General features: G+C 45.0%; 1 long non-coding RNA gene across 1 annotated transcript in view; it reads left to right on the top strand.

Moving 5' to 3' along the window:
* Positions 1-26,421, top strand: part of LOC146185991 (uncharacterized) — a 76,146-nt gene extending 49,725 nt beyond the window's left edge. The window contains exons 2-3 of the long non-coding RNA XR_014707833.1: positions 25,624-25,700; positions 26,172-26,421. This is a non-coding gene — a long non-coding RNA (uncharacterized LOC146185991). The remainder of the gene's footprint in view (positions 1-25,623; positions 25,701-26,171) is intronic.
* Positions 26,422-26,785: the final 364 nt, after the last annotated feature.

The following is a 26,785-nucleotide window of genomic DNA, read 5'->3' as shown; positions in this document are numbered from 1 at the left end:
TGTCGTCCTCATTGCCAGTTGCTCTTTGCCCTGCAGTGTTAATGACAGCCGAGAGCTCACTAGTAGTAGCCTTTCAAGGTTTTTGTGCCAGTTTTGGGGGGAAGTTGTATATTTAGAGTCGAAATGTTTATTAAAGGTTCGGAACGGCATATTCTCTCATTTGTAACGTTTAAGAATAGTTGAAAGTGGAAAGGCATTAAGAGTATTTATTAACGTTTGACAAAAACAACAAAATAATTGCCCATAGCTTTTCGGTGTTACCCGGTCCGCTCTTCTTGAACCTAGGTTGCTCACAATGGAATCTATCTTTTTACGGGAGGAAGGGCAGTCTCGTTTACATTGCTTCGATCATAACCCACTCGCCTTCTCCGAGCATCGTTCTCCTGCCATCTGCACCGACCTCTACATGCCATCGCATATCGGTGACCCCGTTCGGCTGGGATTTCGTGCACCCTTTTCAATTGCTGATCTGTATACCTATACAACTGTTATTTGGAACACATCCCTGCCCTGTCAGTTTTGCGAAGTCGCCGCGTAAAGGTCGTGGCAGTCGCCGCTGTCCATGCGCGAGGCCGCCGATGCGGCGGTCGAACAAGATGGCGACAAAAGAAGATGCGGAGGGAGAGAAGGCGGCCAACAAAGGGGCAGCGGCTGCGCAGTCAGCGGCGACGCCGCATGGCGATCGATGGCTCCGGCGGGCCGAGTCTAGACGCCGATCCAGACGGAACCGCCGTTGTCCGCACAGGGAGCGCCCAAACGGGTTCGCCGCCAGCGGGTCGTTGTTCGGCCATGCGGAGCGGCGGCGCTCCACTGCGACGCTCTGGGCCCGACACTCTGCAAGGCTCGTGCGTGCCTCATGGTGTCTCGTCGTCCTGGTGCGGAAAATATGGGCCTCCAAAAGCCAACCGCCGCGATTCAACTGACCAGTCTCGCTTCTAATTGGCGCAGGAAGGGCACGATTCGTAACCACTAGTGACGCGCTTCAGCGCATTGAGACTCAGAATGTGGCTGAACAAATGGTTCTCCGTTTTCACCCTGTCTCGCTGACCTCATAGCACAGCCGCGAAAGATTCATAAAACTGAATAACTGCTGATGACGTGTTGCATCACAGCCTCCATATTATGCGTCAGCGAGGGCGAAAAGTTGGCACAACAATCACTGTCAGTTAGTGTGTAATATTAATAATACTTGGAAGCACTTTACCGCATAATTGTATGAAATTTTATTTTTCTTGTATGGGATTCGGCGCCTCCTTTATTGCTTACAACCTGTTGCAGAGGAGAAGGTTGGATGTGACACAGGTGAAGGTCTGTTGTTCTGCGCCGACAATGACGCGCGACAGCTGGTGCTTCCTCTCTGGCACAATGGAAAAGTAGCCACTGTTACCAGAGCCATTCTATTCGTCGTTCTGGTTCATATTGCGTATGGTACTCATATATCTGGCAGACAGGAAAGCGAAGAAAGCGTAGCTTGTCGGTGGTACGTGTGCATTGTATACAAGCTCGATTCACAGTGGCCTTGTGAATGAACCTGCAGTGGAAGCTAGCAAAAAACGATTGTAAGATGGGTGGCTTAAAAGCAGAGAAGAGACAAAATTTTAGTAATTTAGAAACAAAAATTCAATGAATAGAATGATGGTATAGTTAACCAATCTAAAACAATAATTAAGATATAGGGGGAAAAATGAGCATGATAGCAACTGCTACCACACCGTTTCAAAGGGGACGCTCCTATATTCCATCCATCCATCCATCCATCCATCCATCCATCCATCCATCCATCCATCCATCCATCCATCCATCCATCCATCCATCCATCCATCCATCCATCCATCCATCCATCCATCCATCCATCCATCCATCCATCCATCCATCCATCCATCCATCCATTCATCCATCCGTCCGTCCGTCCGTCCGTCCGTCCGTCCGTCCCTCGCCGTCCGTCTCCGTCCGTCCGTCCCTCGCCGTCCGTCTCCGTCCGTCCGTCTCCGTCCGTCTCCGTCCGTCCGTCCGTCCGTCTCCGTCCGTCTCCGTCCGTCCGTCCGTCCGTCCATCCATCCATCCACCCACCCACCCATCCATCCATCCATCCATCCATCCATCCATCCATCCATCCATCCATCCATCCATCCATCCATCCATCCATCCATCCATCCATCCATCCATACACCCACCATTGACAGAACGTAATCATGCAGCCGCGAGAGAGTCAGAAACCAAAGAGAATTTCTCAGTAGAAGAGAAATAGCCACGAGCTCTACTCTGCTCTGCGATATTTCGCATGACAAATTATCCACCACTCTACTCGTAGCATTTCATTTCATCAAGAAGAAGACTGAGTGACACGACCGATGAAAATGCTTCTTCTGTCGCTGCTTCTAAACGAGCTGTCCGAATGGGGGTCAGCGCCGCCGATGGCACAATCCAAATGTGCGCGCCGCCGGCGACAGTACATCACCGCTCGACCGCCGAAGCAGATCATCATCACCGCCGCCGCCGAAAGGACCCTGCCATTCACGTCGTCTAAAATGAAGGGCCGCACTCAAATTTCCGGTTCGGAAATATCATAATCGTCCTAAAAAAGTTTCTACGAGTCCACTAAAAAAAAAAGAACGAAACAGGTGGACAGCGATGAGCGATAGACCAAGGATGAATTTGCCACGGTAGTGTTCTTTCTTGGTTACGAGGCAGAAAGAACGAGCAAGGAAAAGAATCAGTGTGACATAACTCACATTTGACGACCAGAAGGCCTCTATGGCCGTGTGGACCCAAGGACCCAAAGTAAAGAAGGTCGTGTTGTCTCGCCGAATGGTCGAGATGGCGGATAAGCACAAGTCAAGCGACCGCTAAGGGCGGGACACGTGGATTTCATTTAGCGGTCGCTAGCTTTGGCCGCCGCTGCTACAGACGAGTCCCAGACGACCGTGAACGCGACGTGCGCGCGGGTTATAAGCGCACCGTACGATTTTGCGCGACCACGACCGGACCGCCGTGACGCGGCCTGCCTTTGTGAGTTGTTTCGTGCACGCGTTGCTGCCCTTCGGCCCGTCGTCGTCCTGCTTCCTCTTGGCGAAGTCCGTGCTGGCACGAGCGTCGTGATGACACCTCGCTAATGGAACTGTAGCGCCACCTCCGCGCTTAAAGGGTAAAAACAAGAAAGGAGCAACAACGAAATTAGACGCCGTGGAACGGATTGCCAGAACTGAGCCGTTGAGGTGGTGGGGTACTTGGACCTGAATGGAAACGCAAAAGATTGCGCTGCGCTCATTGTAAACCCCTCCACTATAAGCGCATTATATCGCAAAATAACTAATTATTCAAATATCACAGTTGTTCAGGAAGATCTTAATAACATTATTATGTGGTGTTGCACATGGCACATGGAAGTAAACATTAAGAAGTGTAAGGCCATGAGGATATCTTATAATAACATGATGTGTCTCACATATTTGCCCAATAACACTTCATCAGAATGCTTAAGTTCATATCGATACTTGGGAATTCATACTATCAATAATATATACTGAAAAACACACATTACAACGTAACTGCTAAGGCAAGTTGAACACTATATATTTGCCGACATCTCTCCCTGACCCCATAATCACTAAAGCTACTATTATACACAACTTACATTCGTCCACAGCTCGAATATGCATAATCAGTTTGGGACCCCTACCATGTAGATCTCATACAATCTTTAGAAGCAATACAAAATCGCTCAGTCCAGTTCGTCCTATACAAACCCAGAGGAGTTGTGGGGCCCCAGTGGGTCCTATGTAGGCAAAAAAGGCTGCGGCAACCATCCTAATACCTGAATCGGTCCCCGACGGAGCGAATGTGAGCAAGATGCATTTGGGCTTGCCCCTGTTCTTCCTACATGGGACCTATAGCAGCTTTGCTCGGGCTAAGCAGAGCCCATTCCTGCGTCCAAATTACAAGGGTCCCTTGCAGGATGTTTCAGGGCAGATCAACCTAAATGTGGGCTATTTGTAGCAAAGCCCTCCTAGATCCGAGGCCACCTAAATTAAATTTCTGTGGTACCTGCATCGTCCGTAATGGGGCAAAACAAAAAAAGAGAATGCCGACATGCTGCCCCCCTCGGTCCCTTGTATAGTTATTTGAGGGCAGGTGGAATATGAATGAGAGCTCAATTTCGGCAAGCCCTCGTGAAGCCTAAATGAGGCCGCCTTAACAATACCGCTTTAGGTACCACATCGGTTGTAATGGGGCTGGAAGGCGGGCGTGTTCGCGGGATACCAAAATCGGTCTCTTGCGGGGAATTTGAAGGCATGTGCAACAGAAAGTGGGCTCTGGGTTTAAAACACCGAGCCCAATTGGGTTGCCAACACAGAACCGCTTCAGGTTTCACATGGGCATTTCCAGCACGTTCGTCAGATTTGTTAAGAAGGACTGCTGATGCAACCTAAATGCGGGCTCTTGTAGAGAAAAATAGCGCTAGCCCAAATGGGGCTGCCGAATCAACGCCGCTGTTGGTCCTACATTGGGCGTTGCGGAGCTCAACACATCGGAGTGTCTGTATACTATTTTGAACACATTATTTCCATTCTTTATTTGTACATATAACAGTTGTTAGAATCCTTTGTAGGCTAGGGCTCCGCCGGGGTGGCGCAGTGGTTACGGCGCTCGACTACTGCTCCCCAGGACGCGGGATCGAATCCCGGCCTCGGCGGCCGCTTTTCGATGGAGGCGAAAGCAAGGTGCCCGTGTGCTGTGCGATGTCAGTGCACGTTAAAGAACCCCAGGTGGTTTAAATCTCCGGAGCCCTCCACTACGGCGTCTCTCATAGCCTGAGTCGCTTTGGGACGTTAAACCCCATAAACCAAACATTTGTCGGCTAGAAAATTCAATGACTTTGGTTCTCGCGCTTATATAGATTGCTCTAAACGACTGCGACATGCACATTGCTGTTAAGTGGTCGCTCTGAACAGCCTGCAACTCTCCGTGCAGTATTAGCGTTTAGAACACACAACTTCCCCGCCTGAACAGGGAGAATCCCACCCCTAGAAAAGCAGAGCGCCAAGCCGAGCGACGCTTGTACCCACTTATACCGGCGGGTGTCCGGCGGGGGGTTTCGAACTAACCACCTCCCGTAGCCGCGACATGAAGTCGTTTAGGCTAGATTAATCATATGAAATTATTGCTAAATTACTTACTGTATCTGTTTAAAGGGCAGATGAGCATAAAATATCTTACTTATGCGCGTAGATATTCGGTGGGAGAACTTGGTCTAGGGCTACCCATCAGTTATCTACATCTCACCCCTATGGGTATGATGTGTACAAGCGCAAGTTTGGCTTGTTGCTGTAGAACCCGCATCAGTCCTATGTCATCTGAGGGGCTGACCAAAATAACAAAAATCTCTATCCAGAGCGCCTGCTCAAATATGTGTGAAGTAGGACTATCGGGGAAAGGTTGCGGGACGTGCACATTTTGCAATGCGGGAGAAATGTGAACAGCCCCCTCCAGGCCTATACGTCGGGCCCCGTTGCAGCACTCGTATCGAGCCCATCGGGACTGGCCTGCATTGCCTACATCGGACCCACTATGCACCCACTTCATACCCCACTTTGGGTGGCAAAAGAGTTGGCTTGTGACCAAGTGAAGCGTCGTTAGGGAAAATTGCAGTCGCCTAATAGTATTGTTTCAGCTCTGTGGAAATTCGGTGTAATCTGATTTAAATGTCGTTGCTGGATGAAAACAGGAGTTGCTAATGGCGATCGGTATTACACACAAAACGCTATTTTTTTTTAAAAAAAGCTAAGCCGTAGACAGCAGTAAATTAGTTCTAAATTTGTATTGACTGTGATGTTTGCTGTAGAATAAATTTGCATTCAATTAGGCTGGCTTACAGGCTTTAACGTCCCAAAGCGACTCAGCCGATGAGGTAAGCAGCTGTGGAGGCCTCCGGCAATTTCGGCCACCTGAGGTTCTTTAACGTTCACTGCCATCGCATAGTAACCGGCCACCTTGCTTGTGACCTCCATCGGAAAGCGGCCGTCACGGCCGGGATTTGATCCTGCATCCTGAGGTTCAGCAGTCCCGCGCCCTAACTACTGAGCTACCGCAGCGCATTCAATGATGCTTATTTCATGGTTTATTCATTGGTTCATGACCCGTTTAACATGAATAGCACACCTGCTGTAATGCCTTGTAGGGTAATCCAGGTAACAAATAAATAAGGTGAACCAAATAAATTTGTCTCTGAAACAACTTTAGATACAAAATGCCATGTCAATGATTAACCATTACGCAATTGAAAGCCAACTGCTATTTATCTTCCAATGAAAATCGACGGTCTGTTCGGTCGTTTTCATCATGTCCAATGCCTCGCTCACACAAAGCGCACCTAGTGGAAATAATATTATCTGGTTTATGCTTGCAAGTCTGGCGAACGTCACTTGTGCCGAAATGCATTGAGTTAAAGGTACGTGCAGAATTTGTTCACATAAAATATTCACGGCTTACAGGAACCAGTCTTTTCCACAGACGCGAGCCCCAGACACGAAATCTACGTGTTAGGGCAAATTAAGGAACGTAATATTTAGTCATCCATTACTTTATGCGGTGCTCTTGTTGCTGCTGATATAATAGAATTAATTACCTGATAAGCAGAATTTTGACCGAGATGGCGTAACTTACTTTATGTCAAGCTTAAAGTATAAAAAAAAAAAAAAGATGACAGAAGGACGCTTATGCTTTTTTCTTAAAAGCACCCGCGATAGCGTGCGCGCTTATCGCCTCATTTGTTGATATATGCTAATTTTATCACACCCATTTATTTGCTTATTATTAAACGACGACGTTTCAGCTCGGAATGTCAGCCGTTACGGAACATCTTAGCTTCAACCCTGAGTTGACGATCTTCAGCAGCTTGCTTTCGTTCCAGCTTGGCGTCTCCTGCACACTTACGGCGTTTGGCTTCCGTTTCGAACGATAGTACCTCGGTATCCCTCTTTAGTTTTAACCTTCTAGCTGCCTCATACCCGCCGTTCTTCTCTGCCATCTCGGCATCCGTCTTATGAACCGTGCCCGGTCGGGGAGCATGACCAGCATGACAAGACGCATCCTCAAACGAAGCCTCCCACAAATACACGGATCTGATACAATGTCAGACAACGTTGGCAGACTAGTAAAATCCCCACGTGTTCACATTCAGCGACGCACATACGATATTGTTTGCCTGCACCACCCCCAACACGGGTCTCTCATAGCCTGAGTCGCTTTGGGACGTTAAACACCATAAACCAAATCAACCACTGGTTTTAGTCACTAATCACCAATCATTACTGACTGATCAATCAGTCAACCAACCAATCACGCTATCAATTTCAGTCAATCGCTCAATCAACACTACGTATACCATATACACTCCATACAAGGATTCTATTATTTTTCTGGCATATCTTTCGCTCTACCGCTATGGTTTAGTACTAGCTAGGGTATTAGACTTGCGCCCAAGGGAGTGAGATCGAATTCCGGCCTCGACAGCCGCTTTTTGATGTATGCGAAAAGTAAGGCGCCCGTGTGCGGTGCGATGTCAGTGCACGTTAAAGAACCTCAGGTGGTCGAAATTTCTGGAGTCCTCCACTGTGGCGTCTCTCACAGCATGAGTAGCTTAGGGGTATCAAATCTTATAAACCAAACAAAATCAGGTATCTCTTATTTCGTCTCTATCTTGACAGGGACGAGCAGTTTGGTGATGATGTATTAGAACGTGGAGGCGCCATCTACATTGGCGAACACGTATCAGGTCAATAACAATTGTGACTGCCTCATCGCATGAAGACCCTATCCAAATGTTTGCCGCGTTAAGAATCTAACTCTTCCTTGAAAGCTCCCTTTGAAACCGGGGTAGGGATGGCTTTTCGGCGCAACGAGCCCGGTACGCCTCGCGTAAAACAGAACACTAAGGCCAGTTACTCGAGATAAAATGGCAGAAGCTAATGATTCCTTAAACCGAGCATCTTAATATCGTTTGTTTCACATTCTTAAAAAGTGCTATTGGGAAAGAAATAGCTTTGCAGGCTCGTCATTTAGTCTTGTCGATAAATATTCGAATTGCTGTGAGAAAATCGTATCGCTTCTCATTTTGTTTCCTTTTCACATACAGTCTCCGCACCAGCGCTCCCTTCAACCGTACAAAGAGAACAGCCCACGATCTCCCCAGACCCCTGTGCAACCAAGCCGGAATAACAACATTCAGTTACTACGAGGAGGAAGTGTAATTTTCACAGCTCGTTTCACGAAGATAACGACTTCGCGGAGCCGAACCGCTTGCGATGCCGACCCGACAAGGGAAACAACACCCACAGCTACAACAGGAGTGGGCTGGGTGCAGGTATTTTTAATGTGACAAATGAATGTGCAATAAAACGGAAGGCCTACTTCCGTCTGGGAGGGTAAGCGCTCAAGTCGAGCGAAACAGGCGCTCCATTCATCTGACCCGTGAGCGCACAACTCGTTGTCTGCTTGTATGTTGTTATTGTGTGTATGTTTCTCTTAGAGCGTATCAAAAGGCATTTCACGCCGACCACCGCAACACAGCAACGGATTTACACGCTCCGTCGGCCACTCGGCTTGTTGGTTTCCTGGAAGAATGCGACTGCCGCGCTGTTGAACGGACTCCTATCGCTTAGGCATTTTTTCGATCAAGTCATTCTGGGCACTGGTGAGGGATGTGAAATTTTTGAGCACAGCATGACCACGGTTGTTTAGCGTGGCGTCTATGAGAGAGCACGTCCGATCGAACATTAAGCAAAACAAAGCGTTATGATCTTTTCATCCCCAGAATGTCTCTTCTGGCGGATACAGACATACGTTATGTGCATGTGCACGTGGCTACGAACACGTACTCACTCACTCACTCACTCACTCACTCACTCACTCACTCACTCACTCACTCACTCACTCACTCACTCACTCACTCACTCACTCACTCACTCACTCACTCACTCACTCACTCACTCACTCACTCACTCACTCACTCACTCACTCACTCACTCACTCACTCACTCACTCACTCACTCACTCACTCACTCACTCACTCACTCACTCACTCACTCACTCACTCACTCACTCTGCTCAAGCGCTGAGCAACGGCCAGGTTTTGGCTTTGACCTCTACGATGGTTTCACCGATAAGAAAAAAATCTCTTCCACTCCACCTGGCGATTGCAGATCTGAGCAGATGCTATCAACTATGTGTTGAACTGAAAAATGGCTCTTGGGGAGCAATTCTTTCACGGAAAGTGCTTGTACGACCTGAACAAGATTATTGCGGCTCTGAAACTGCGTGCATGCAGATTATGTGTCGGGACAGGTGTGCAAGCGCTGCGATAGGCTCCGAAGCCAGTGGCAGCAAGCTTGGATGCAGACTGGCTGTACAGGAGTGACCGCTAACATAAAGTCACCTGCAGCGCGGGCTGCCTCAGGGATTACGGGTTAGTCACGCGAGTCATACCACCATATATATATATATATATATATATATATATATATATATATGTATTTATGGCGGCCCCAAGACGCCCCAGCTGTGTACAAAGGGTGCGGAAGCGCTTGTCTTCGTGATGGTGTCTTTGCAGCTTAAATCTTCACAGACGACCAAGATTTGGTCTCGCGCTGGGCGCCGGCCAGCCACGGTCACGCCAGACACGCTGTAATCCGGCCAAAAACGCCTTACAGTGACTATATATTGTGGGGGGATTATACCGTAGGCGACCAAGGAAGGAGGTGCAAAAAATGAAATAAGTAAGCGCAGGAGAGAAATGATCCTCGTGCTGACTAATCCCGTGTTTGAGTCTCTATAGTGGCGGCCTGCGTTGAAGAGTGCGACACATTCACGAGGATCCTCCAATCAACAATTAGATACGCCGGCCAAACTGAGGGACTTGTAGCAGTAATCCTCCGCCGTCAGCTTCATCCGAGGGCGAAGGCGCGTTGTCTAGTCGTAAAGCGTGAGTTACGTCTCCGTACACACGCCCCGTTTATGGAATGCTTGTCCCGGTCGCATACTATGCGCGGATTACTTTGGCGAGAAATTTTGGCCTCAAAGCAAAGAGCCAACCTCTGACGCTGCATTGCTAGAACCCGGTTCCCTCGCTGTAACCACGGATAGCAAATAAGGTGGAAGTGTAAAATATACGTGGTTTCTGCATCTCTGCACACGTTTTCTTGGCCCAGTCGGGTATCCCAATCGTTGACGTTATTAATAAAAAAAGCACGGACGATTTATTCATTCCTCATTTGCGGTTGACCATCGTGTTTTAAAGCGAGCGCGGAACCGCGGAGGGCGGGCCCGTACTCAACAAGCGGGTCGATGGCGACATCTTGGGGGAAGCCAATCGATGCTGATGTTGTTGGTTTTACATTTTGCTTAAGGTCATGTCTAGTGCTTTTCAAATTATTTCAAAGTATATCGCGTCAGGTGAGAAATGATGAAGGGCTCGCAAAACTGGAAACAAAAAGGTCTTAAAAGTTTTGAAAGCAGGACTTAAAGCATTCCATAACGTATCGCACCTACTGACTAACGGTGATGACTTTTTTTGCTCAGAGGCAGCTTTGGATATGGAGCGCAGGGGCAAAATGTATTTGCGGTCTACATGCGCTGGAGTTCATTTATCCTAGAGAAGCCAGGCATCAAGCGATGGGAAAGCTGCACGCTCGTGGGTGCCCGGCGCCAGTGGGGATCGAACCCCGTACCAACTGCATACGAGGCGAGTTTTGAAGCCCCTGAGTCAACCCTGAAGTCTAATGTGCATTCGAATTCACGTTCATTCTTCCATGTTCAGTTCACGTGAGACTTTTTAACTTTAATAAAGCCAGGTGGAACATCCCTCGGTTTTCGGTAATTGTCCCTGTTACGCGTTGAAAATGGATGCAGGTCACGAGTTAGCAACTGAACCTAGCTGTAATATAATGAAGTAGTTAAACGGCGGTAACCTAAGTTGATGCTTTGTCCGACAACCTGATGCACCGGAGATATAACAATAAAGATGCGATGGAGTAAGTTATATAAAGATCACGATTGGACTTTTTTTCAGCGGGTATAGACTGTATTTCTGGGAAGGTACTCAAAAGTACACGATGCGAAACTGATTTTTGGAGGACGAGCCCTGTGTCCTGCTTTCAATCTTCTTGAGCTTCTCTTCGTCGCCCCTCCTTCGTAAACGTTAACAAGACTCCATTTCTTAAGATTCGACGTACACTGACCTGCTCACTAATCGGGACTGGCTGCTAAAGTCATTGTATTATGTTAAGATAGATTAGGCGTTGTTTCGGAGCTGCTTATTATATGGGTGTGTTCAGATAAGAACGGTAACCGAGGTCTCAGGATCATTTTTTGTTTTCAATTAAATTTTTATATATGGTGGGCAAATATCTCGACACAAAGGAATGAACCTGAGTTTTGCACATATGGCGCAGTTTTCTGGAAAAAAATAAAATTCGTATATCCCTGGAAGTGGAAAACGCTGTTTTTGCCATTTTCAAATAGTTGCAAGTTTAGAAACCTGTTACTTCCGCAATAATATTTTGTCATGTATTATATTTCCTCACTAAATCTGTGCAACATTTACTTTTTACAAAAACTATTAGAAACCCGTATTGTGTTTTTTTTTTGCTTTGCAGTTGATTTATTAAAAATTCGTAAACTTCGCTTCAGGAGTGGTGCGCTGCAGAAATGTTCATTATCAACCACATATATACTGGCATGAGGGCTAAAGTTGTTGGCACTAAAACTTTGTCTCTTTATTATGGAGGTTAGGTTCTTAATTTCACGCAAAATTCGGAGCACTAGATGTCTTGGTGTGCTCTCTAAAAGGCATCCGAATCGCCCGAAACTTGAAAACAGCAAAAAGAAAAAAAAAAGAATAAAGGGGGGGGGGGGGGAAGGGGGGCGCAACTTTGATTGCAGTTAGAAGGAAACATTATCTTCGATTTTTATTAAAATACTTCTTAAGAATCTTCACTACATCGTAACTATCACGGACTAGAAAATAGTTGCATTATATTTGGTTTAAAATTATAAAAGTCAATAGCACTTGTCCTGAAAATCGCTAATATTTAGCCCTATATTCTGGCACGACTAAATGAAGTGTTACCACTGCAACGTTTTGAATATAGTACGCAAGTTTTGCTCTTTAATTTTTGGAAAAGTCTGACACTCTAGAATTGTCCGTTCTTTCTCCATATTATATTGAAATCGGCCAAAATTCACGAATATTAAAAAAAATGGGCAACTTTGATTCAATTATAAAAATACTGCGATTTAACTAAAACCATCATAAGCACTTTATAAATATCAGGTACCAAAAGTATAGCATTATGTAAACTAACACTATCAAAAGAAAACTGAACTCATTTTTTTTTATTTTAAAGAAGTGCTTAGGGCCTCTTCTTAAGGAGTAGGTGTCAAACTTTGTTCTTAGTATCTGCTGAATTTCGTTACATTTTATCTTATGCAATATCCAGAGCCACCACAATGCCTATAAAGTCGTTTTCTGCTTACTGACAGGGTTGATAATAGCTTAAAATGTAATAAATTCGCTTTTTCTTGCAATTTCATGGGAGAACGTAAGTGATGTTCGCACTTTTTTCTATCCTGTAATCTCTTTAATGCGGAGTGCAGTGCTATTCAATCCAGATCTTAATATTATTTCATTTCTTGGTTATGACAAAATTAATGCTCTATTGTTGAAGACCATTTTCCTAATGTGCACCTAAGTACGATCATAAGCAAAAGGTTGGCAGCATGATAGTAAGAATTAAATTAGTTAGAAGAATTAGAACCTGCTAGAATTAAATTTTCATTTGCGGAAGAAGCACGAATTAGTTGAGATGACGAGTATTCTTGTCGAAAGAGCTATCTATCCCAGAAAAATCGGTGAGCCAGCAAGGAACGAACTCAACGTCCACCTAACCTGCAAAGCGCAACCTGCAGTTTATGTGGAGTGCGGGTTCTCTCCGTGTTGGCTCATGTTTTTTCTGAGTTAGATAGATCTATTGACAAGAATACTCGTCATCTCGGCTCATTCGTGCTGCCACCATAATGAAATATAAATTTCCCTCAATGTTATCATGTTATAAAAGCGCTTTGCTTATGATTGTACTTTTGTGCACATTCTAAAAGCGGTCTTCATGAATAGAATATTGTTCATTTTTTTCATAACTGAGAAACGAATTTTTAAAAACATATATTTAAGAACTAGAGAAGGAAGGTAACAAGAAAGCACAATCCATGGATCACGCGGGAAATTATCCATATGAAACGTAAGATAAACAGATTACGAAAAAAAAAAAAAAAAGGTGTCATGCAAATCCAGATTTACGTGATAACATATGCGCTCTAACAAGAACTGTTAAAGAGAAAGTGCGTTAGGCTCAGTAACTTTATTATAGATTCACCTCATAAATTCGGGAGCTATATCAGTAACAAATCGAGACTTCTATAGGTTCTGACGTAGAAGAAAAAAAAACATGCTAACTCCTTCAACAACTATTTTCAGTCCGTTTTCCCTGAAGATAACGTTGTTTTGGAGACCCTTGTACGCCGCACTGATGAAACGATGCACTTGCCAGGCACTCCGACCATAACCGCGCCTGGTATTCTCTTCCTGTTTTTGAGCTTAGACGTTAAAAAGAGCTGCAGTCCTGACGGCATTCCAAACTGCTTTTTGAGGGGCTATGCAGAACAAGTCAGTGAGTACCTTTACCTTATATGCCCTAAATCAATTGAAGATAGTTGCCTCCCAGCTAAATCGAAAATAGCTAAAGTTGTTCCTATCTATAAGCCAGGCGACGCATCACTGCCATCTAGTTAGGCCAGTTTCTTTGGCATGCACTTGCTCCAAAAATTTTTTAACAAATAATATTAAAATACCACCAAGAGTATGCTGAGACCAAAGGCATTATCCATCCCAACCAGCATGTCTTTAGAGCAAGTTTGTCCACTGTCACTTAACTAGTAGAACTCTTTCACGACCTAGCCCAGGAGATTAATGAGCAAAGTCAGACAGACATAATTTTTCCTAACTATTCTAAGGCCATTTACCGAGTGTCCCACGTTAAATTGCTTTTTAAGCACAACCGTATCCTTGGTGATGAACCGATTGTTAAATAGACAGCCAACTTCCTGTCAGAGCGCCGACAATTCGTGCAGTATAATGACCACGCTTCTAATACGGTATACCGGTTATCTCTGGAGTACCGCAAGGAACAGTACTAACACCTTTTCTATTTCGTTTGTATATTAACGACTTAGCGAACCACATGGATGTAAAGATACGTATGTTCGCAGATGACTGCGTGCTCTATCACAGAATAAATAAACCAGAAGATCAAGTGCGGCTAAGTGTGGCCCTTAACAACATTGTGCAGTGGTGTAGTAGCTGGCAAATGGTCATTAACCTTAAAAAAAAAAAAAATAATCAGTCTCAATGTCGGCGACAAAAAAGAAATTAAAGCTTAACTTCCCTTATGGTATCGGCAATGTCATTTTCGAAACCGCATCGAAAAAAAAAAAAATTCTAGGCGTTGTCATCTCTGAAGACCTTGCACCTAAGGCACACGTGGAAATCATAACCAAAAAAGCAACGGACAGGCTTTTTTTTTTTTCTTAAGCGCATCTTGCGTTTTTCTACTTCCCAAACCAAGCTGCTGACGTACGAGGCTCTTGTCCGACCAATCTTAGAATACGCGAACATTTGTTGGTTCCCGTACGCACAAAATGACATAGTTATGCTCGAGTCAGTGCAACGAAAAGCGGTTCGTTTCAGATACAAAAGATGCCAGTGCACAGACTCTCCCTCAGAATTGCTTATCCGAGCAGACCTAGCTACGCTAGCAAGCCGCGCAGCCTTGCACAGAGTCAAGTTTTTATATTTACTAATTCATCAAGTTTTTTAACATGATTCCTACTAGATATTTAAATTTCAACCATACCAGGGGAACACGTCATAAGCACGAATTTACGCTTGAAGAGTACACTTGTGCCAACAATGTATATTACTTTTCTTTTTTCCCACGTGCAATATGCGAGTGGAACTGTCTTGATAAGCTGATTTCTTTACAGCCTTTATTGGAAAAATTTGAACAGTTTGCTGCGATAGCAGTGCTATCAACTAGCCAAAATTGACTTTTCTGTTGCTTTATTTTTTCCTTGTTTTTGTTATCGTGCCTTTTATTATATGCTTGCATGAGATTGCAGCGAAATCTTCATTTTCATTTGTTTCAATTGTATGTCTGTGTTCACATCCTGTATATATCAACCCACTCCTGCAACGGTTCCAGTTAGGACTGACAGTATCTTGAAATAAATTAAATAAATAAATACAGGATAGAGGAAAAGTTCGAACGTCACCTGCTTTCTCCCATGAAATTACAAGAAAGAGCGAATTTATTCCATTTTAAGCCATCTTCAGCCGTGCCAACAAGCATGAAAAGACTTTATAAGCATTGAGAAGGATTTGAATATTGCGTAAGTTAAAATTGTAACTAAATTTAGCAAATAATAAATCGAAGTTTTGACGCCTACTCCTTAAGGGGAAGTCATAAGTACTTCTATTGATTAAAATATGCGCTCAGTTATATACATATTTTATATTTTTATTTCACATAATGCAATAACTTTTAATGCCTGATATTTAAAAACTACTTATGATCGTATTTGGGAGATATCAATAAAAATCGAAGAGTGGGTAGATTTTTAAATTTGAATCACAGTTGTCAATTTCTCAATATTCTTACACTGGCAGATTTCAAGATAATATATGTAGAGAGAACGGACCACTGCATAGCTTCAATTTTTCCAGACATAAAGAATAAGGCCTGGGTAATATATACAAATAGTTTCAGTGGCAGTACTTTATTTAGTCGTGTCAGAATGTAGCGCTGAATATTGGCAATTTTCAGGGCAAGCGCTAGGTTCTATATTTATTTTTATAATTTTAAAAATATAATATAGCACTTTTTTAGTCCATAATATTTCTGAGGTACTGTGGATTCTTGAAAGAGAGTTTGATAAAAATCGAGGATGTTTTTTTTTCTTTAAATAAAGTGGCCCTTTTTACATTTTTTTGCTGTTTCGAATTTCGGGTGATTTTGATGCCGTGTGGAGAATACACTAAGTAATCTACAGAGCTCCAAATTTTGTCTTAAATTTAGAGCATAACTCGCATAATAAAGAGAAAGTTTTACTACAAAGAACTCAATCCATAATGCCAGTATGTAAGGCTGGAAATGAACCTTTTTGTAGCGAGTCGCTCCTGAAGCAAAGTTTCCCATTATTATACTAAATCAGCTGCAAACAACAAAACGCGTTCCTAATAGGTTTTATAAAAGTAAAGGTTGCATAGATTTAGTGTGTAAAAAATAATAGAAGATGACTGCGTAAGCATCAATGCCCCAAACTTGCAACTTTTGAAATGGCAAAAACGGTGTTTTCCACCTCTTCTGATATACGTTTTTTTTTGTTTGAGGCGAAACTTAGTGGCGTCTGTGTGCTGTGCGATGTCAGCGCACGTTAAAGATCCCCAGGTGGTCGAAATTACTCCGTAGCCCTCTACTACGGCTCTCCTGTCTCTCTTTCCACTTTCACTCTCACCCTCATCCCTTCCCTTACGGCGCGGTTCAGGTGTCCACAGAGCAAGTGTGACAACTGCGACTTTTCCTTCCTGTGAACCAATCAACCAACCAAAATTACGCTTTACTCGTTTTTGTCGAGACATTTGCCCGCCACATATAAGAATTGCATTGCAAACTAAAAATGTTCATGGGACCATGATTATAGCTCTTATGTGAACACACCCATATATATATATATATATATATATATATATATATATATATATATATATATATATATATATATATATATATATATATGTACCCATCTATATAATATATGTACTGGGTGCCCAAGCTAACTTGAACAAAATGTTAAAAAATAAAATATAAGAGGTAAGCCAGGGAAACCAGTTGCATACAAGCGCCAGCCGCCTTGTGCACCATATACTTTTTGCTTTGCAATTACTTAACTTTCTAAGTAGTTAATTGTTTTTAATTTGCTAAGTATTCCTTTTAGACAATAAATGTGAATTGGAAAGTTGGAGGGAACTTTCCGAAACCCCCAATCAAATAATTGCGACCAAGAAAGCGTCACGTATATCTTTTTTTCCAAGCTGAAAAGAAAGCCCGCGAAATACAAATAAAATCCTGCGACAAGGGCATTCGCGCGCCACGACTGTGTTGCTCTCAGTCGTCGTTTTTGAGCGAGCGATATCAGCGGCAGCGGTGCCTCTTCGGCCCTGTACAGCGGGAGGCCGATATATGCCTAAAATGGTAATATATATATATATATATATATATATATATATATATATATATATATATATATATATATATATATATATATATATATATATATATATATATTCTTCGTACGTCGCCCTTTAATCACATGTAACTAGTACTGAAAGGTAGTGCGGCATGCTGAGATTTATACTATCTCTGTCGCGCATTGCACCCATCCGTCATGAGAGGTCATGACATTTTAAAGCTGTTATACCGGCTGCTGCCCCTTTTTTACCACAAGCAAGGAGCACGTTGGTGCCGCTCCGAGCCATCTGCCTCTCCATATTTGCGGCAAAAAATAAATAAATAAATAAATAAAAAATAATAATGAGCAGGTGTTTTTTATGCTCCTGTTGAGATGAATATGTCAACTAAATGTGTTGATAGGCACCAAGGCACTGAAAGTGTGATTACGTAACACATCTGCTTAGGATGAACGCCCTGCTCGAGTGCGAATCCTTCAAGATGGCCGCAGTAACTTTCTTTAAAACTTGCTCTTTATAAACTGACTGCACTTGCCTTTCGGCCTAAGAAAGTCTTACAGGCAGAAAGGGCGGGACGGCATCGCAGACACCCGGGAGGAGGAGGAGGACGGCGCGCTCACTTGAGCTTGCAGTGCTGCATCAGGGCGCGCACTGCAGCGCCCGACCGCGCCGCCGCCAGCTGCTCGGTGTTCCGGACTCACGGCGTTCCTCTTCCACCGGCGATGGAGACGGGGACGACTGCTGGAGGCGGCCCGGTGCTTAATCGCGTAGCAACAGGTGATTCGGGCGGACATCAGACGACTCCGTATTCTTGTAGCATCGTGTGCGGCTATAAACACCACTTTCGCGCAGTGCATGGTCGTTGACTGCACGCCGGAAAATCGTTCACGACTTTGCTGTCCCTCTCCTTCCCTCCGCTGCAATGTCTGCCCTCGCTGATGTGCTTTGCTTGTCCGCATTTCGCAGCTGTTCGCCGTAGGTTTTGCTCGCGGGATTATGCAGGCGCCCGCATAATGTGTTTGCTGTGCAGGTGAGTGAAGTATTCATGGAGGTGGGACTGGGCCAGGGAAGTGGAAACAAAGCACTGGTCATAGGCATGAGTTCACCTTCAGGACGAGTTTACTGTTCTCTAAAAAAAGAAAAGGTGGAATAAAAATGGACCCTTTCATAACGTGCGTGTGCTTTTGTTGGGGCTATTCGGTCAACGGTTACACCGAGGCCATTTTCCTTCTACTACAACCAATCTGAATAAAAACAGCGGTAAGACAATCTATTCGGAGCGCCTTGATCAAGCGCCAGTGAACGTTTTGACAGTGCCTACTTAAATTCGATGATATGGCGCGGGAATCAACTCCTGAGGCAGCTCACACCACCGAATCAACTTAAAATTGAAGTGAACTGAAATCGAGCTTGATGTAGATGCTGCTCCAGCTGATGCCGAAAAACCATGCTTTCCTCAAGAGGCCAGGTATCCGAGGATCAACGTACAAAGCCTCTCTACTACCAAATCCCTGCCAGCGTTGAGATTTGGAGAATGTGCCGCTTGTCGTCTTTCTACCGAAGTGGCATAGGAAAACGTAGATGTAATCATTATCTTGAATTCTTAAAACCAAACTCTATTTCTCACCGGAGTGCTGAGTGTTTTTAGTGTATCAGCTGCAGGGCTTCCTCTCTGTCATTTAGCCGTTGCGGGCTGTCGGAAACCTCCGTGCTCGTGTAGCAGCGATGCTTGTGCCTTTTTCGGTGGTTTGTGTTTAGCGTGACGTCATGGCGGAGTTGGCAGAAGCTTTTTGGTATGGGAGTCGAACCCACCGGGACCCTTAATTCGCTATTCTGACACGCTACCCTTAGGCGACGCAGGTACAGTCGTGCAGACCACGTTAAATCACACACATTTTTTTCTGCGCTCATTTCCCGGCGAACACGGCCTGGCGGATTTCTCTACAGCAGTCCGTGGACACTTGACGTGCTGAGCACGCTCAGTGCCCGCCAAGGAGCACGTGCGCCGCGCCGCAAGAAAATGAAGCGGAAGCCAGCGGACCACGTGATTTCTTTCTCCCTTTCCGACCAGCATCCGGGCGAGCTCCTCGACAATCGGAACAGCGACTGTAGGCTGCGCGTCGGCTGAGGGCTACACTTCGCGCAATTTGACGGCGGGAGCACTTCCCTAATGATCGCGCCCTAGACACGCCGTACCGAAAGAATGACCTTGACTTAGACAGCGGCTAGAAATAAATGGAGGGATGAAACGAAACGAAGCGGGGGCCGATCTCTTCAGAGCCCTGCTTACGGCGGCATGGCCTTGAGTCGTGAGGAGAGAGAGAAAGAGACGCTGGGAGGAACGGCATCACGGGCGACTAAACAGTCTCTGCCGGCCAAAGGAGAGGGTACAGCCTGCAGGGACGCACACCTACCCTTACTACGGGATCTTGCTAGTGCTTGAGATTACACATCACACAGGAAACAATGTAACGCTGCTCCTCAAGGGACATTCGACAGTTTCAGCGCGTCGCGTCTGTAGTGTAAGAGTGTGTGTTGTGAAATACAAATTCGACCCCTTCCCATACATTTCCTTTGTGCATGGTCTGCGTTTATTTAGTAACGTGAGCAGAGCGACAGTTTCGAACGTCCATTTCTGCTAAATGAGTCAAGTGGTGAGATATTTTTCTTTTCTCACTGGATCAAAGTGAATCGAAATTTCGTTGCTCAGGTGACATTCTAAGGCTGGCATACGTGACCGTTACATATGCCCGCCGTGAGCATCGCAGAAAACTGTATGACGAAATCCTGCCAGCACCAAGGCTCTTCATGACCTTGTCCGCTTTAACGAGATTCGCCATGCAACTCTTCGCCTCATACGTTTTCATAGAGAGAGAGATGGCGTCTTTTTGTCGCGCAGAAGCGTGTGGCATCACATTGTTTGCGGGGGATCAACGATGCAATGACGATGAAAAAAAAAAAAAAGGGGGGGGGGGGGCGTGGGGAAGGGGGGGGGGGGGGTCATGACGTACCGTTTACCAACACGGACACGTCGAAGGCAGTATTGTGGCACTTGATTTTTCCAGGCAATCGCAAATTTAGCGGTTAGTCTATTGGTTAAAAACAAGCACAAAAGAAACCTTGTGCAGCGCCATCTTATCTGGCCTTTCGCGGTCTCGTTCTACTGCCTTCATCTGTTCGTCTGCAACGCAAGCTCTTGAAATCAGGTAGAAATCTCTGCCAGCAAGTATGCTGTGGGAAACTTTATTGAGCCCGGCTTCTCCAGCGGCACTGCAGGTGCCGCCACCCTAACGCACAAAATAAACAGCAGTAAACGGGGCCCTAGCTCGAACCGACCTCTCACGAGCAGGTACGTAATCCTGTAAAAGAAACTGCGCCAGTCGCGCGTCAGCGGCTGCCCCGGCAACCGGCGCGGTTCCGTGGTGATGGTGGTGGCGGCGGCGGCGGCGATTCCGAGAATCATCACGCCGCGCCCCGTTCGGCCGGTCTCTAGCTGCCGCTGCTGGGAGGGAGATCGTCATCAAGGTTCGCCCGCCTTCCCCTTCGCTTGTGCCGGCCGGCGAGCACACACATGCCCGGAGAATATTATTACACTACCCGCCGCGCTTACGAGAGACGCGGCGGCGGCGGCAACGGCTTCTCGGAACCGGCCGCCACGCAGCGAAAGGGCGCGAATGTGACGCCGCGCGCATCTCGATGGAGGGAAAACGAAGCCGCCGCACCAGACGCGCCCCAGAGGATAGAAGATGCGGCGACAGCTTTGTTGGCGCTTCATCTCCCGCGAAATTCGCGATCCCTTCGAAGGGTGCTGCGGTTTTGTAGCGCTTTGGCAACCGGAACATGAGAGAAGCGAAAGCTGTCATAGATGTACATCGTTGCGCCCTTGCTATGGCTGATTACATACGCGCACATATTGGTGACAATTTCAATCTCCGAGATGCAATACACGCTTGCCATTAGTCCCTCCGTGGTAGCTCAGCGATTGAGCCGCTCGAGTGCAGAACCAAAGGACGCGAGATTGAATCCCGGCCGCGGATCTTGGCTGTTTTACAATGAGGCGGAAATCAAGGCGCCCGGGCGCTGTGTGATGTCAGTGCATGTCAAAGAATCCTAGGATGTTGAAATTTCCGGAAACCTCCACACGGCGCCCCCTCAGAGCCTGAGTCGCTTTGTAAGGTTAAACCTCATAAGTCATAACAAACGGAACCAAACATTTGCCATTATGTATATCAATTTGAGTCAGGAATAATAATGCCGAAATATTATCGGCATCGTAATAAGGTAGTAATCACTCACTGACATCCACCGAAGCGCCGTCATTAGGCTGCAAATGAACGCTATAAAGCTTTCTCAGAAACTTCGTAGTTAAAGAAAAATTCGTCCGGATCCGGGGATCGAACCCGGCGCCACCGCCTTTCCGGGGCAGTCACTCACCAACTGAGCTAACCAGGACGGTCAACAGAACAGACGGTAGGCGAGAGCGAATTGATTAATAACTTGAAATAGGAACGGTGTTGATCGAATATTTAGGGGAATTAGCATTGCCACAAAATTCTTTCACACGTTTTAAGATAACAAACTACGAAAGTGCGAAAGTGCAACTGTTTTACGGGGACAATTTTATTTGCCAGTGTGGCCAAGGCTGCGCAGGAAGAGGAAAGAGACGGGCCTTTATTTCCGTGCCGCGGGGAAGGGCCTATATGACCAACTCCCGCCTTTCCAACCTCTGCACCCCTACAGTAAACAGCGCTCGATCCTTTCCTTATGGCTGGGGGAAATACTTATCTATTTCCCTTTCATGTGTAGCCTTTGCTGCAGAGCCAGATAAGTATGTCCGCAAGAACACAACCGCTGCTACTGAAAGAAATAGTAGCAGCCTTCTGCACTTTATGGTTGTCATTACAAATCTAAATAACCCATCTGCGCGCTTGCACAAGCGGGAGTGGACGGAGTATTGCACATACGGATGTTTTCAGTACCTTTCGCGCGACACCGCCGCAGATCCATTTGTAAGCAGCACCAACAGTTATCGGGAAAATTTTTGGAAAAAGAACAAACAGTTCAATTTAAAGAACCCTCATGACTGAGCAGAGTGACTCACTGTATTCTACGTGAGAACCATATTGTTTATTATTGTTTTTTTGTTTGGGGCTGTAAGTTAAAAGTTTATAAGTTGCAGTTTTGTTGATTCTCGCCATCAGCAGATTTTATTTGCATGTTCACCGCATGATGACCTATATATCGCAAAGCACGACACGTAATACAAAACAAGACACAAAACACTGGATGTCTGGTTTTCCCCGTGGAACATTTCTCGCCAACAATGGAGGGGGAATTTGGTCATCCCTCCCCTTCTCGTAAGAGGCTATGTGGTAAAGGGGAAAGCTGTTCCGTGTTCCTTAATCAAGATACATGATAATGAGTGTCGGCCTTTTTCCTTATGTTTGTTAGGTTATTGTTTTTGTTTTTTTATTGCAACACCCCAATATTATTATACTGAAAAGCCGGATCGACTTAGTAACACCATAAGAGTCTTGCGTAGGGTATTTAGCTCAACCTAACAACTGAAGAACAAAAAAAGCGAACCACATGCAGGTTCTTATATTTTTGAAATATACACTGAGCGTGCAGCTTGAAACAAAGTTTTACCGGCACACTTTTTGGAAAGCCTTAGTCAATGAAGTGGCGTTGGCACAAACTGCGACAGGACACTATGTTATTTTTATTTTGAACCCCAGAACGCACACAGATATCTTCTTTTTCTTAGATAAATTTTATTTTGATTGGTGTCAAATTACACATTCCCTTTAAATCACTTGAGATAACGTACGCGCTCGTCGCGACTGCAATTATGTTCGAAGAGCCTCAACTGTTTGTCGCCTGAAACGAGCTGAAGCCATCTTAAGCATTATGTGACGTCAATCGAACGTCCGGAGGCTGTTTTTCACAGTAAGGAGAAAGGAGACTATTCAGAGCAAGGCACTTACGGACTGAATATTTTCCAGGCTTACGCAATAAGGATCATTTGAGTATAACGTTCATCGTACACATGAGCATTTTCCAGGAACGTTAAGGCTGCGTGGCGTCCTTAAGAGAACGGGAGCATGTGCAGTGGGTGGCCAAGCAGTGCACTTTAATTCATGTGCCTGGTGGAAATTGGTTGAAAATTAGTTCAATTTTGTTTAAACAATTGGAATTGAACCAATTGAACCAATGAAAACCAACTGGTATCAACTGGGCATTTTTCCATAAACGAGTTAGATCAGTTACGATTTTCATCATGCCTATTTTGTGGGCAACATCAGAACTAATGGCGCAAAAAAAAAAAAGAAAAAGCTGTTCCGTTAAAATGAGCATCCAATAACGTACATCGCCAGTGAGTGTCAAGCATAAAAATGAGGAAAGCAGCGTACTGGAAAGGGCGAAGGCGACACTGAAAGAAACGCTGGAGCTAAACTGCACTTCTAAGTGAACCTCAGAATAATAGTGAGACCGAATTTAAGTCGAAATATTTGTAATTTTTCGACACCAACCTTGTGAATCTATATAGCAGAATAAAAACAATCTCATATCATAGCCTTAAGCTAAACTCAAACCATGGCCAGTTAAGCGAAGCTTCGTCGTCTCCAGCTGTCTGAAGCCTTCGAAGAAAATAAAAAGATTCATTTTAATTGATATATGATATTTGCTGTTGCTAATTCGTCGTCGTTAATGCTCACTTGTTCGTTAGGAGCTACCGAATTTATATCCCGCAGCTCTGCCGCCATAACTGCACAATGAAACCGGTTGAGTGCAGAAATATGTAGTACAGTTCACCAAAGTCGACCACGGTTGTACCCGCACACGAAGGTCTGGAGCGGTACACTTAACGGCATACAACATATACGGCATATATATATATATGAAGGAAAGAAGCCAACAGTCGGAGAGGCCAAGGAAAGCGGAATTCACACACACATATATATATATATATATATATATATATATATATATATATATATATACTCCTACATTCCTTGACAAAGGCCGGACCCCGGCCGAAACGTCGGATTCAAGTTTTGTTTTTTCCACTGTGTGTCACCTCCTTTACGTTTACGCCCTACCGGACCCAATATATATATATATATATATATATATATATATATATATATATATATATATATATATATATATATATATATATATATATATATATATATATACACTCCTACATTCCTTGACAAAGGCCGGACCCCGGCCGAAACGTCGGATTCAAGTTTTGTTTTTTCCACTGTGTGTCACCTCCTTTACGTTTACGCCCTACCGGACCCATTCGAGCTTCAACCCCCTCCCTATGTATGTATGTATATATATATATATATATATATATATATATATATATATATATATATATGTGTGTGTGTGTGTGTGTGTGTGTGTGTGTGTGTGTGTGTGTGTGTGTGTGTGTGTGTGTGTGCGCGTGTGTTTTATCGTGTTACAGCCGCAGCGCCGGCAGCGGCTTTTCCGCGGCAATGCTTGCTTATACTACCGCGTAAAAAAAAAAAAAAAAAAAAACAAGAGTAACACAAGCTCGTACCCGTGCTGCCCATCTTTCTCACTACATGAACCACCTAGAATGTGCTTCAGGTTTTTCCTGGGATGCAGTTCGTGCTAATGTTGACTGTAGGCGTCAAAATGAAGTGCGAATTTCGAAACTTTGCCCACGACCTTATTTGTAGTCGATAGCCAATCAGCCGCTTTCGCAGCGCAATTCAATTTTTTTTTTTTCTATGCTGACTAGTTACGAAACGAGCCGCGCTGTTACAGTGCGTTACAGTGGGGATTCTGCCGTCTTGAGGTGAGCAGTTCTGGGCAGTGTGAAGCGATGTCGACAGATGCAAAGGAAGGGGAAGTATGACACATTTTCGGTGGAGTGTTTCACGCGCGAAGGGGAAAGAGGACGTGACACACGAGGAAAAACCTGCTATGGGAACTGTTCATACAAAGTGACGTGGAGATGGATCGACAGGGAGCTTAAGTCACGGGTATTCCCTGATGAATATGCAAAATAAACAAAGCGATGAGCGTATTTTCAAGTCTGCCTGCTGTGGTCGGCGACCTGTTATGATTGCAAAGCAAGCAGATGGACAAGAGGTCACTGTATAAAATTTTATGGATTCTTATGAAGTTCTTGCAAAGGATCGCCGTTCCAAATAACCTGTTTGCTTGGCCTCCATCTCACGAGGCGTCGAAGAGAAGACCTCTTTCAGTCTTTATTACAATCGCAGGTTGTCACGAGAGCATCAATGCGGCCTCTTTTTACGCCCCATGCTGGACGGCAGCGTCGAAACGGACGAGAATGCGGGTATGCGCAATGCTTTCTTGCCAATGTCAGACAGTTGCAGGGTTGTCTGCTCAGCTGCCCTGCTGACTAAGCCGCGCTGCAGAAAAAGTGCAGAACTGTGTAAAAAATTCGACAAATATCCTGTAGTTCTGTCATAAAGTAACTTCTCAGTTCTTTACTGACTTTTTTTGTAGTCTTCTAGTTTTTATATTGCGCCTTTCTGTAGTCTGCAGGTGTGTACTATATATGTCAGTTCTAGCTACACAAAATAAAGAAATATCTGGTGTCATAACAGGTTCACGGTCAAAAACCGCAAATAAATTTTGTTGTAACAAAACATTATGTGTAAGTATTTTTGTACCTTGTGCTAATTACTAATTTTGATATTTCTTGATTAAGAGCTGTTAAATAAGTCAGACTACTGCGATCTGCAAGCGGCAATAGGATGCAATGAGGTGATGAGCGCCTTTTTTTCCTTCCCGACTTTCACAGCACGGCACTTGGGGTAAGACGTCACGGCGGCGCCCTCCTGGAACCGCCATGACTGGCTTCGATCGATCCGTCCGGCTCGGCGGGTTTACCATCGGACAGCTCCGATTGGTGCACCATCTGTATAGCGAATGCTGAAAAACACAGGATGCCGTTTATACTAGCGCTGAAGAGAACAAACAGTATAGTAACCATAACAACAGAGTGTGAACACAATATACGTATACTGACAGTTAATAAACTTCATTGCTGGGTTGACCTTTCGACGGCATACGTTCACAGAAGCCACTCAGAAGCCACAAGTGGCGAAGAGTGCCAAGTGTTGCAATGTGTTGGAATAGTTTAAAACTATTTTCAGCGATCGTCTTATAAAAGCTTACAGCGAGTACGTCTGCGTCGAGTAAGCTGCTTGCTGCCAAGGACTCCTGCCTCGCAGTGCGGCTGGTAATCGGTATTTGCACGCGCGGTGCTCGCGTCTGTCAATTTATACTATATAACTGCAGATGAAGTTATGTGATGTTAGGAAGGTAGTAAGAGACCGGAAAGCGTGGCGTGATATGGTTCATAGGGTCACGAAGAGTCGAACACGACTGAACGACTGAACTGAACTGATTACT

Source organism: Amblyomma maculatum, chromosome 6, assembly GCF_055883805.1.
Source record: "Amblyomma maculatum isolate TAMU_Amacu chromosome 6, ASM5588380v1, whole genome shotgun sequence".
NCBI classification, from domain to species: domain Eukaryota; kingdom Metazoa; phylum Arthropoda; class Arachnida; order Ixodida; family Ixodidae; genus Amblyomma; species Amblyomma maculatum.
This window is presented reverse-complemented; position numbering and strand designations above follow the sequence as displayed.